The sequence below is a fragment of the Capra hircus genome, chromosome 13 (assembly GCF_001704415.2).
Source record: "Capra hircus breed San Clemente chromosome 13, ASM170441v1, whole genome shotgun sequence".
NCBI classification, from domain to species: Eukaryota; Metazoa; Chordata; class Mammalia; order Artiodactyla; family Bovidae; genus Capra; species Capra hircus.
The window spans coordinates 1,534,743-1,547,460 of record NC_030820.1 but is presented as its reverse complement, the minus strand read 5'-3'; the positions used below and the strand labels follow the sequence as shown (position 1 = coordinate 1,547,460).

The following is a 12,718-nucleotide window of genomic DNA, read 5'->3' as shown; positions in this document are numbered from 1 at the left end:
TGTGGGCACTGAAACTTGAATTTCATACAATTGTCATACATATGACGTATGATGTATGACAGTTTCATACATCACATGGTAACATTCTTCTTTCGATTTTTTTAAAGAAAGTAAATAAAGTAGAAACTATTCCTAGTTCAGAAATCAAACAAAAACAGGTGGCAGTTTACATTTGGTTAGTGGGCTATATTTTGCTAACCCATGGTTTAATTATTCTCATCCTAATATTAGTTTATTAAACATTGAGAAGACACCAGCTACATAATAGGCATTGTGGTGGGTACTGCATACATGATGAAAATAGATTTAGACTTTGCTTTTCTGCAGCTCACCATTAGTGGGAATGCAATATTAGTCAAGTAATCATGCCAAAAATTTTTAAAAATTCAATAGTGATAAAGGCCACCAAAGAAAAGACAGAGGAACTTGAATATGTATTACAAGGGTAGGTGATCTAATTGAAGGGAATCAGAGAAAGCTCTTATGTATTTAAGGTAATGTTTCTTGTCTATCCCATGGGCTCCTCAAATGAAATTAACATTGCTAACTCCTCTACCTCCCTGGCTGCCACCATCACATGGTGCCATTGGCTCTGGGACAAATGGTTTATTTACTACGATGCCGGGGTCCAGCCCTGGTGGATCCAGGGAATTCAAAGCGAGGATGGCGTTGGTGAGGAAAGATTTATTTATTAATATAAGATTAGATTAGGGAGAAATAGTATAGTAGGAAAATTAAGTGGAGAAAGAAGGCTGAATAACTCAGTTTATGTGGGAAGCCAATAAAGTTCCAGACAAGGAGCTTGCACCATCTACGTTAGGCCACCAGCGTCCTCTTGAATATCGGGGGGTGCCCCGCCTTGGGCTCCCCCTCGCGTGGATCTTAAAAGTTGGGACAAGTAAGTAGACATGGTGAGCCTCCACGCCCCAGATGGGACTTCAGCCAGAAATTAGAGAGGAGACATGGGGGAAACCAGTCCAGTGACTGGCCTGTCCTCTGTTGTTCAGAAGGCTTCTATATTTTTTTATTATACATAGAGATCAATGGGTAACACAAAGTTATGCAGCGTTAGCAGCCCAGACTCTTATCAAAACCAGGCTTTTCTCTCTGCATACCTAGTTGCATACACAAGTCTTAGGTAATTTACATCATCTGCTGGCCAAAAGGGCCAATTAACATTTTACAGCCTTTTTTTCTGATAAAGGTTTGTCAACCAGAAGACTTATTTGTGTTGATCTTCCCAAAGTCTGGTGCCACTCTCAGAAAGCACTAAATAAAGTTATATTCTTACATAGCAAAGACACAAGAGGAGTGCAGTGATATATAACAAGGAGAAAAGTAATTAACTCAAAAGTCTAGAGTTGCTAACATCAAAACTATTATATATCTTTTTCCATATCCCATTTACATTGATTAACATCCTCCCAGGTGCCTAAAAGATAAAGAATATGGAGGCCTGGCAGCAATCATTGAGTCAACAGTGAAATCCTGTCACCAATATGATTTTTAGTGCTTTAGAAAAGGCTCTGTATCTTTAAGATGCTTTTAAGCTTCGTGCCTCTCGAGGTTGGGGGCTGCAAGCAATTCACAAGCTGTAAGAGGTCCGGGGAACCTGTTAGGCAAGCTAGAGAGCTATCAGAGGGGGTTGGAGCTGAAACATCCCTTTCAAATGCAGAAGACTAAAGCCTTGATTTGACTTTTCCCAGAGGATATCAGAAGAGTGGAAAAGCAGGCAGATTCTTATTTTTTGGGGAGTGGATGCTCAGGAAATTCCAGGGGGAACCCCTGAAGCTTGATCACGTCCTTGCATTTTGTCAGGTTTCCTTCCGCATGACCTTGTCATGGGCGGGATTCCTCACACTGGCCCCTGACACTACAATTGTATCCAGATAGTCTTATCCACCTTTGCAGCTACTTGGATTTTCACTGAGATGAGCTATCTTTACATTTGTTTCCACTGTTGAGTTCAGTTCAGTTCAGTCATTCATTTGTGTCCAACTCTTTGCGACCCCATGAACTGCAGCATGCAAGGCCTCCCTGTCCATCACCAACTTCCGGAATCCACTCAAACCCATGTCCATTGAGTCAGTGATGCCATCCAACCATCTCATCCTCTGTCATCCCCTTCTCCTGCCCTCAATCTTTCCCAGCATCAGTGTCTTTTCCAATGAGTCAGCTCTTTGCATCAGGTGGCCAAAGTAATGGAGTTTCAGCTTCAACATCAGTCCTTCCAATGGACACCTAGAACTGATCTCCTTTAGGATGGACTAGTTGGATATCCTTGCAGTCCAAGGGACTCTCAAGAGTCTTCTCCAACACCACAGTTCAAAAGCAGCAATTCCTCAGCACTCAGCTTTCTTTATAGTTCAACTCTCACATCCGTACATGACCACTGGGAAAACCATAGCCTTGACTAGACGGACCTTTATTGGCAAAGTAATATCTCTGCTTTTTAATATGCTATCAAGGTTGGTCATAACTTTCCTTCAAAGGAGTAAGCATCTTTTAATTTCATGGCTGTAATCACCATCTGCAGTGATTTTGGAGCCCAGAAAAATAAAGTCAGCCACTATTTCCACTTTTTCTCCATCTATATGCCATGAAGTGATGGGACTGGATGCCACTGTAGTTTATTTCATTTCTAACCAGCTGCTTTTTAATTTTTCCAGGATTATATTGAATTCTAGTCTTGTCCCCTGAGCCCTTTGGAACTCCATCTAGTTTCATCTTGCTTGCTCTTTTAGTCCTTATTAATTCTCAATTCCTTCAGCTAGGTAATTGATTAAGATATTCTGCATCCAGAGTAAAATATTCTTCCCTCTTGGGTGCATAGTTCTGGTGCACAACCTAAGGATTGCTTATTCCATTTTCTTTGCTCAGAAGGCAGCAAATAATTCATTTAGTTGGCACTAGTACAATGCCCAGCTTAAGCAAATGGGTCAGAATTTCCCAGGATACAGTGCAAGCAAGTAAGATATCCTCATGTTCAAAGCATCTAGGGGCTTAATGCAGAATTAGTCACTGAAATGACTGATACTCATGTAAACTCTGAATTCACAGAATTGTAGCTGTAAACATTGGACGTAGGGTCAGAAAACGTAAGTTGAGATTTTAACCCTGCAACTTAACAGCTAGGGGACTGTGAGCCCTTCTAGGTTTTAGTTTCTTCAAATGGAGCAGTTAGATAACAATGCTTCTTCTACATTATCAGATCAAGGATCTGTTTTCATTACAGGGGAGCATCTTGTTGCTTCTTTGATGGTAAATATTGAAATTTTGTTAGTTGTTTTGCATTTCTGTGACTACTTGTTACATTTTAGATGAAGACCCCAGGGAACATCAGTATAAGGAAGCAGTCAGTTACATTTAACATAGTTATTGTTTTGGTCACATAGCATGACCAAAATGATTAGAAATTCATTATTGTTCCTCCCCTCAAAAAGTGGGGTTTGATCCCCTCCCATCTAACTTGGATGGGGTTGTGTCTCACGTGTAACCAGCAGAATGCAGCAGTAGTGACGCTGCACATCTTGAGTCCGCGTCAGTTCTCCTGGGTTCTGAGGGAACATTCAAGCCAAGAAAATGGGTTCTTGCTGGAGCGCAACCTGGAGTGGGACTGGGCAGCTGCTCCTTTTGTCTGCCCTGTCCCGCAGTGGCTGGAATGGCCCCTCTTCTTCGCTCACCCACACTGGGGAATGTTTGCTGAAAAATCCAAAGCTGCCAGTGCTGTGCTCACAGGAGCATTGCTGCCGTGTTCACCAAGAAGGACTGAGACCCAGAGGCGAGGAGGCTTAATCCAAAACTTTAGAGAATCAGAGAACTCCTGACTCCAGAGACCATTAATAAACAAGAGCTCACCCAAAGTCTTCATACCTGCACTGAAATCAAACTCCACCAAAGAGCCAACAAGTTCCAGTGCAAGAAACCCCATGCTAATTTTCCAGCAAAACAGGAACACAACTCTGAACATTAAAAGACAGGCTGCCCAAAGCCATGCCAAGACCATAGACACGCCAAAACACTACTGGACACTTCATTGCACTCCAGAGAGAAGAGATCCAGCTCCACCCACCAGAATGCAGGCACAAGTGCCCCCAACCAGGAAATCTTGACAAGCCACTGGTCCAACCCTACCCACAGGGAGTAGAGTCCACAGTTAAGAGGAGTCATGAACTTCCAGCCTGCAGAAAGGTCACCTCAAACACAGCAATCTAAACAAAATGAAAAGGCAGAGAAATATACATCAGATGAAGAAACATGATAAAAAACCCACCAACCCACATAAAAGAAGAGGAGATAGGGAGTCTACCTGAAAAATAATTCAAAACAATGACATTAAAGATGATCCAAAATCTTGAAAACAAAATGGAATTACAGATAAATAGACTAGAGATAAGGATTGAGAAGATGCAAGAAATGTTTAACAAGGACCTGGAAGAAATAAAGAAGAGTCAGTCAATAATGAACAATGTAATAACTGAGATTAAAAGCACTTTGGAGGGAACAAACGCTAGAATAACTGAGGCAGAAAATAGGATAAGTGAGGTGTAAGATAGAATGCTAGAAATAATTGAAGCCTACAGTAAAATAGAAAAAAGAATTAAAAGAAATGAAGACAACATCAAAGACCTCTGGGACACTGTAAAGTACCCCAACATTCTAATCGTAGGTGCCCCAGAAGAAGAAGACAAAAAGAAAGGGCATGAGAAAATATTTGAGATAACAGTCAAAAGCTTCCCTAAAATGGGGAAGAAAATAGCCACTCAAGTCCAAGAAACCCAGAGAGTCCCAAACAGGATAAACCCAAGGCAAAACACCCCAAGACACATATTAATCAAACTGACAAAATTAAACACAAAGAGCAAATATTAAAAGGAGCAAGGGAAAGTAACAAATAACACACAAAGGGATCCCCATAAGGATAATAGTTGATCTTTCAATAGAAACTCTTCAGGCCAGAAGGGAATGGCAGGCCATACCATGAAAGAGAAAAACCTACAACCAAGATTACTCAACCCAGCAAGGATCTCATTCAGATATGAAGGAGAAATCAAAAGCTTTACAGATGAGCAAAAGCTGAAAGAATTCAACATCAACAAACCAGCTCTTCAACAAATGCTAAAGGATCTTCTCTAGATGAGAAATGTAGAAAAGGTTTATAAATATGAACCCCAAACAACAAAGTAAATGGTACAGGATCACAACTATCTATAATTACCTTAAAAGTATATGGGCTAACTATTCCAGCCAAAGGACAAAGACTGGCCAAATGGACACATAAACAAGACCCCTATATATGCTATTTACAAGAGACCTACCTCAAACACAGGGACACATACAGACTGAAAGTGAGGGGGTGGAAAAAGATATTTCATGCAAATGGGGACCAAAAGAAAGCAGGAGTAGAAATACTCACATCAGATAAAATAGACTTTGAAATAAAGACAATAAGAGACAAAGAAGGACACTACATGATGATCAAAGGATCAATCCAAGAAGATATAACAATTATAAATATATGTGCACCCAACTTAGGAGTACCTCAATACATAAGGCAAATGCTAACAAGTATGAAAGGGAAAACTAACAATAGCACAATAATAGCGGGGGACTTTAATACCCCACTCACACCTATGGATAGATCAATCAAACAGAAAACTAGCAAGGAAACAAAAGCTTTAATGATACAATGGATTGGTTAGATCTAATTGATATCTACAGGGTGTTTCACCCCAAAACAGTGGACTTCACATTTTTTCTCAAGGGCACAAGAACATTCTCCAGGACAGATCATATCCTGGGCCATAAATCTAGCCTTGTTAAATTTTTAAAAATCAAAATAATTTCAAGCATCTTTTCTGATCACAGAGGCAAGATTAGATGTCAACTACAGAAAAAAAAAAACCCCACTATAAACAACACAAACATATGGAAGCTAAACAGCACACTCCTGAAAAACCAACAGATCACAGAATAAATAAAAAAGTAAATCAAAATGTGCATAGAAATAAACAAAGTAAGAATTAAAGATTTTAAAATTTAAAAAAAAAATAAAAAATAAAAAATAAAAAAAATTTAAAAATTAAAAAAAAAGGAGAATGTAAGTAAAAAAAATAATAAAAAAATAAAATACAACCACAAATCTATGAGATTTAGTAAAAGTTGTGCTAAGAGGGAGATTCATGGCAATGAAAACCTACCTCAAGAAACAAGACAAACATCAAATAAACAACATAACTTTACAACTAAAGCAACTAGAAAAACAAGAACAGAAGAACCCCAAAGTTAGTAGAAGGAAAGAAATCATAAAAATCAGAGCAGAAATAAATGAAAAGAGAAACAAGGAGACTATAGCAAAGACCAACAACTAAAAGCTGTTTCTTTGAGAAGATAAATAAAACAGAAAAATCATTAGCCAGACTTATCAGGAAATCAAGGGAGAAGAATCAAATCAATAAAATTAGAAATGAAAATGGAGAAATTACAACAGACAACACAGAAATACAAAGGATCATAAGAGACTACTATGAGCAATTATATGCAAATAAAATGGACAACTTGGAAGAAATGGACAAATTCCTAGAAAAGTATAACCTTCCAAAACTGAATCAGGAATAAACAGAAAATCTTAACAGACCCATCACAAGCATGGAAATTTAAACTGTAATAAAAAGTCTTCCAACAGACAGAAGTCTAGGAACAGATGGATTCACAGCAGAATTCTACCAAAAATTTAGAGAAGAGCTAATGCCTATCCCATTCAAACTCTTCCAGAAAACTTCCAAGGAAGGTAAACTCCCAAACTAATTCTATGAGGCCACCATCACCCTAATGCCAAAACCAGACCAAAATGCCACAAAAAAAAAAAAAAAAGAAAGAAAGAAAGAAAAAAGGAAAAAAAGAAAGAAAGGAAACTACCAGCCAATAACACTGATGAACATGGATAGAAAAATCCTCAATAACATTCAAGCAAACAGAATCCAACAACATACTAAAAGATCATACATCATGACCAAGTGGACTTTATTCTAGAGATGCAAGGATTCTTCAATATTCTCAAATCAATCAATTTGATACACCATATTAACAAATTGAAAGATAAAAACCATATGATTATCTCAATAGATGCAGAGAAAGATTTTGAAAAAATTCAGCACCCACTTATCATAAAAACTCTACAGATAGCAGGTATAGAGGGACCATACCTCAACACAATAAAAGCCATATACGGCAAACCCACAGCAAACATTATCTTCAATGGTGAAAAATTGAAAACATTTCCTCTAAAATCAGGAACAAGACAAAGGTGCTCACTCTCACCACTACTATTCAACATAGTTTTGGAAGTCCTAGCCACAGCAATCAGAGAAGCAAAAGAAATAAAAGGAATCCAGATTGGAAAAGAAGAATAAAATGCTCACTGTTTTTAGATGACATGATCCTCTACATAGAAAACCCTAAAGATACCACCAGAAAGTTACCAGAGCTAATCAATGAATACAGCAAAGTTTCAAGACATAAAATTAAGACTCAGAAATCCCTTACATTCCTATACATGAGCAACGAAAAAACAGAAAGAGAAATTAAGGAAACAATCCCATTCACCACTGCATGAGAAGAATAAAATACTTTGGAATAAATTTACCTACAGAAACAAAAGACCTATATATAGAACACTATAAAGCACTGATGAAGAAAATCAAAGATGACACAAATAGATGGAGACATATTCCATGTTCATGAATTGAAAGAATCAATATAGTGAAAATGAGTATACTACTCAAAGCCATCTATAGATTCAGTGCAATCCCTATCAAGCTAGCAATGGTAATTTTCACAGAACTATAACAAATAATTTCACAATTTGTATGGAAACACACACACACAAAAAAAAACAAAAAAAGTAATGCTCAAAATTCTCCAAGCCAGGCTTTAGCAACACGTGAACTGTAAACTTCCTGATGTTCAAGCTGGTTTTAGAAAAGACAGAGGAACCAGAGATCAAATTGCCAACATCTGCTGGATCATGGAAAAAGCAAGAGAGTTCCAGAAAAAATCTATTTCTGCTTTATTGACTAAGCCAAAGCCTTTGACTATGTGGATCACAATAAACTGTGGAAAATTCTGAAAGAGATGGGAATACCAGACCACCTGACCTGCCTCTTGAGAAACCTATATGCAGGTCAGGAAGCAACAGTGAGAACTGGACATGGAACAGCAGACTGATTCCAAATAGGAAAAGGAGTACATCAAGGCTATATATTGTCACCCTGCTTATTTAACTTCTATGCAGAGTACATCATGAGAAATGCTGGACTGGAAGAAACACAAGCTGGAATCAAGATTGCTGGGAGAAAAATCAATAACCTCAGATATGCAGATGACATCACCCTTATGCTAGAAAGTGAAGAGGAACTAAAATGCCTCTTGAAGTGAAACAGGAGAGTGAAAAAGTTGGCTTAAAGCTCAACATTCAGAAAACTAAGATCATGGCCTCTGGTCCCATCACTTCATGGGAAATAGATGGGGAAACAGTGGAAACAGTGTCAGATTTTATTTTTTGGGGCTCCAAAATCACCGCAGATGGTGATCGCAGCCATGAAATTAAAAGACGCTTACTCCTTGGAAGAAAAGTTATGACCAACCTAGACAGCATATTCAAAAGCAGAGACATTACTTTGCTGACTAAGGTCCGTCTAGTCAAGGCTATGGTTTTTCCTGTGGTCATGTATGGATGTGAGAGTTGGATTGTGAAGAAGGCTGAGCACCGAAGAACTGATGCTTTTGAACTGTGGTGTTGGTTCTCCAGGGACTCTTGAGAGTCCCTTGGACTGCAAGGAGATCCAACCAGTCCATTCTGAAGGAGATCAGCCCTGGGATTTCTTAGGAAGGAATGATGCTAAAGCTGAAACTCCAGTACTCTGGCCACCTCATACGAAGAGTTGACTCATTGGAAAAGACTCTGATGCTGGGAGGGATTGGGGGCAGGAGAAGGGGATGACAGAGAATGAGATGGCTGGATAGCATCACTGACTCGATGGACGTGAGTCTGGTTGAATTCCGGGAGTTGGTGATGGACAGAGAGGCCTGGCGTGCTGCGATTCATGGGGTTGCAGTCGGACACGACTGAGCAACTGAACTGAACTGAACTGAACCTGTTATGTAGCAATACTGCCAGCAGTAAAAACCAAAAGTGCAGTAGCAATACCAGATGGATATGATTGTAACCATACCAAGATGTTGGTAAAGATGCTGGAAGTGATGGTGAAATAACATAGCTTTAAATGTTATAGTTACACTTACTGATTGTGACTCAGTTGTGTCACCAGTGTAAACTCAAAGAAAAAGCATGACAGAAGCACTGGGTTGAGGGCCAAGCCTTGGTGGCCTCCCATCCCCACTAGGGTGTTAGAGATAATATTTTATTCGCAGTATTGACTTCTTTGAGCTTATAAATATCATGACTGCTTCATATTGTCAAGCAAGGACTGGTTTTGCTTCCATGCATTATCTATGAAACATAGACCACGTTTGAACCTTAGTAACCACTTTAAAATGTGATGTTTGCTTACAAAACAAAAGAAAACTGTAATAGATGTGAAGGAAGAAGAGGATTCCAATTTCAAAAACATTTGTATAAACTCCATTTTTGTAAAATGGTTTTAACCTGGTTGAATGTAAAGATGACATATAACAAAGCTCAAGATGCAATTTTTTTCAAAAGTATATGGGGAGTATCTGAGAGCTCATTCATTACCTGAGACCTGATTCATTACCTGAGATCTCTCAAAGTTGAGAGATCTCTACAAGGGTCATTAAGTGTGTTGTTTGATTTTTGTTGTTTATTGAAAATAGCATTTATATATATATATAAATTTACTAAATATGGTTCAGTGATTTTTTTTTTAACTGCTCAACACTCCTAGGAAATGAGAGCCCAGGTATGAAAACAGAACATTGCCATTTCCCTAGGAGTCTCTCTGTATCTTCCTCTGACCTGACCACTGTTCTAACCTTTAACACAATAAATTAATTTGTCTTGTTTTTGAACATCATATAAAAATGTAATAAATTATGTAATGTTTTGTCTGGATTTCTTTTACTTGGTATTATGTTTGTGAAATTTGCACATCTGGTCAGATGCAGCAAATTCATACAAAATTGCAGTATGGTACACCAGTATGCCAATATATAATACCATAATTTACTTACCCATTCCTCTATTGATGGCCTCAATGGGTTTATAGTATTTCATTCAGCTTAATGAAGAATTTTCTGCTTTAGCTGGAGTAAGTACACTGAAGATCTTAAACATCCAATGTAATAGTTTTTGGAATATGGGCTCACTGTGATCTTATTGTTGATCTCCCACCATGGAGAATTTCTGAATGGAAACCATTGTCTTTGATAATTTTTTTTTTTAATGGCAAAAGATGTAGAGCTGACTCTTTGTGTGCCTTGTTAATGATCCTAGTTGAGTTACGGAAATCCTTTGGACCCAGCATCCATTAGCATACAGCTCTAAAAATGTCTATGCTTTCTGTTGAGGGTAAGTTTATGGCAAGAAAAAAACTGAACTAAGGAAATCATTGAGCTCATAAGGCTTCACAGCACCAACCAAATCAAAGTTCTGACTGCAGTTTACAGTGTTAGTGGACTCATGAAGAACAAGTTAATGTTAGCTTCAGAAGCCAAGCTGTGCGCTAATTCTCTTTATGTGAAAATATCAAATGATACTACACTCATATTAGGAAATAGAATCCATGCAATTCACACCTGTTAGAAAAAAGTAAGCTCAATAACACTTTCCAACAGCAATGATGATTGTGATAAACAAAGGAGATCTTTCGGGATTAGCAAGGGTATGGGATGGAAACAGGCTGTGATGTCTCCCTACAACTTAGACCCCTATCTGACTAGTTGACTCTTCTTTTGTATAAAACTAGGAAACATTGTGCCAAACCTAAAGATTCTCTTTACTCAGACTCCTTAAGGCACACCTTTATGCAGTGCTATTTTAGGAAGGATTCTACTTCTACACCCTCTAATTAATCTAGCATTAATTCTGCATGTTGCCACAATGTGAATCCATTTTTTCCTAAAGTTAGTTTTTTAAAACCTAGACATTGCTTTTTGGCTTGTGTCATTTTGTGGTTTGCTGGGGGTGATTTTGTATTAACTGAGGGAATATTAACTGCTATTTCAAATAAGCCCCAAACATCAGTGGTTCAGATAATAGACATTTATTTCTTGCCCACATAGTAGTATAATGCAAGTATCCTTGGTCAGCAGATAGCCTTGAAGGTAACACCCAGGAGTCCCATTCGGTGCTTCTCCCTCTCCAGAGAGGAAGAAGTTTAGAGACCTTTGCAACTTAGATAGCAAACAAAGAAAGAAAAATAGAGAAGATAATTGAATCTGGAAAGGACATCCATCGCCTCCATGCAGAGGACTCTGGGAAATATAGTCTCTTTGGGGAAGCTGCTTTTCAGTTAAGTAGGGAGCACAAATTTTGGTGGAGAGCTATCCATCTCTTCTATAGAAAGGATGGGATAGTACATTTTATCTTATAAGGAAAAATTATAAAAGCCAACGTGGATTTTAAGTAAAGTATAAGATCTAAGACTTCAAAATTGGGTCTGCAAGTTGAGGTTTGACAGAAAACAACAAAATTCTGTAAAGCAATTATCCTATAATTAAAAAATAAATAAATAAAAATTGAGTGTGAAAAACTATATAATTTTACCTTTTATAATTCAGAATAACTTACATTTTGAAGCTCTATGCCTCTAGTATAGCACAGTCATTTAATTTGGGGGTGGGGGCAGCTATCCAAGGTATTCCTTTTCCAAAATTTATTTGGAAAAATTCTAGAGTTCTAGAATTCTAGAGGGCAGGCAGCAGGGCAGGAATATTATCATTGATTCATCTGTTGACATAGGTCTTTGAGAGATTTCCTCTATAGCAGAAAGTTTAGCTCTTCTCAGAGCATGGGAATTTTCATGGGTTTTCCCACAAATGACTCTCTTAGAAAAGAAATACTGAAGGGATGGCATTCTGTTGCTCTTTGTGCTGAGATCCCAGAATGCTCTCAGGCACTAATCTCCTAATCCTAATTCCAAATAGAGGAATTTAGTTAGAAATCTTAGCAAGAGAAATCCTTCTTCTTTCAAGTTTCTGGCCAAAATGTTCTGTGTAAACCGAGATCCTCTCTTTTTTCCTGAAGTTTAGATGATTCTTCAAGTTTGCCAACTATATTACTGCCTTTGGACCTTTGCACTTTCCGTCAATAATGGATATCCAAGACTTAAAAACAGTATTTGGGACCTAGTCATCAGTCATTAATTTGTGAGGAATGAATTACTTTCAAGACAGATCATACAATTCCCATTTTACAGAAATAAATTCTGTGACTTCATAATGCTAAGAGATCTGCAAAAAAATGTCTAAAACTAGCAAATGAAAGGTCCAGAATTTTTTTAATTGAAGGATAATTGCTTTACAGAATTTTGTGGTTTTCTGTCATACATCAACAAGAATCTTCCATAGGTGCAACTGTGTCCCGTCCCTCCTGAACCTTCCTCCCATCTCCCTCCCCACCCCCCCCTTCTAGATTGTCACAGAGGACATGTTAGGTTCCCTGAATCATATAGAAAATTCCCATTAGCTATCTATTTTACATATGGTATTGTAAATTTCCATGTTACTCTCTCCATAC

General features: G+C 38.0%; 1 pseudogene across 1 annotated transcript in view; it reads left to right on the top strand.

Moving 5' to 3' along the window:
* Positions 619-12,718, top strand: part of LOC102188417 — a 52,229-nt pseudogene continuing 40,129 nt past the window's right edge. The window contains exon 1 of the transcript XR_001918964.1: positions 619-672. The product of XR_001918964.1 is annotated as a poly(A) polymerase alpha pseudogene (transcript). The remainder of the gene's footprint in view (positions 673-12,718) is intronic.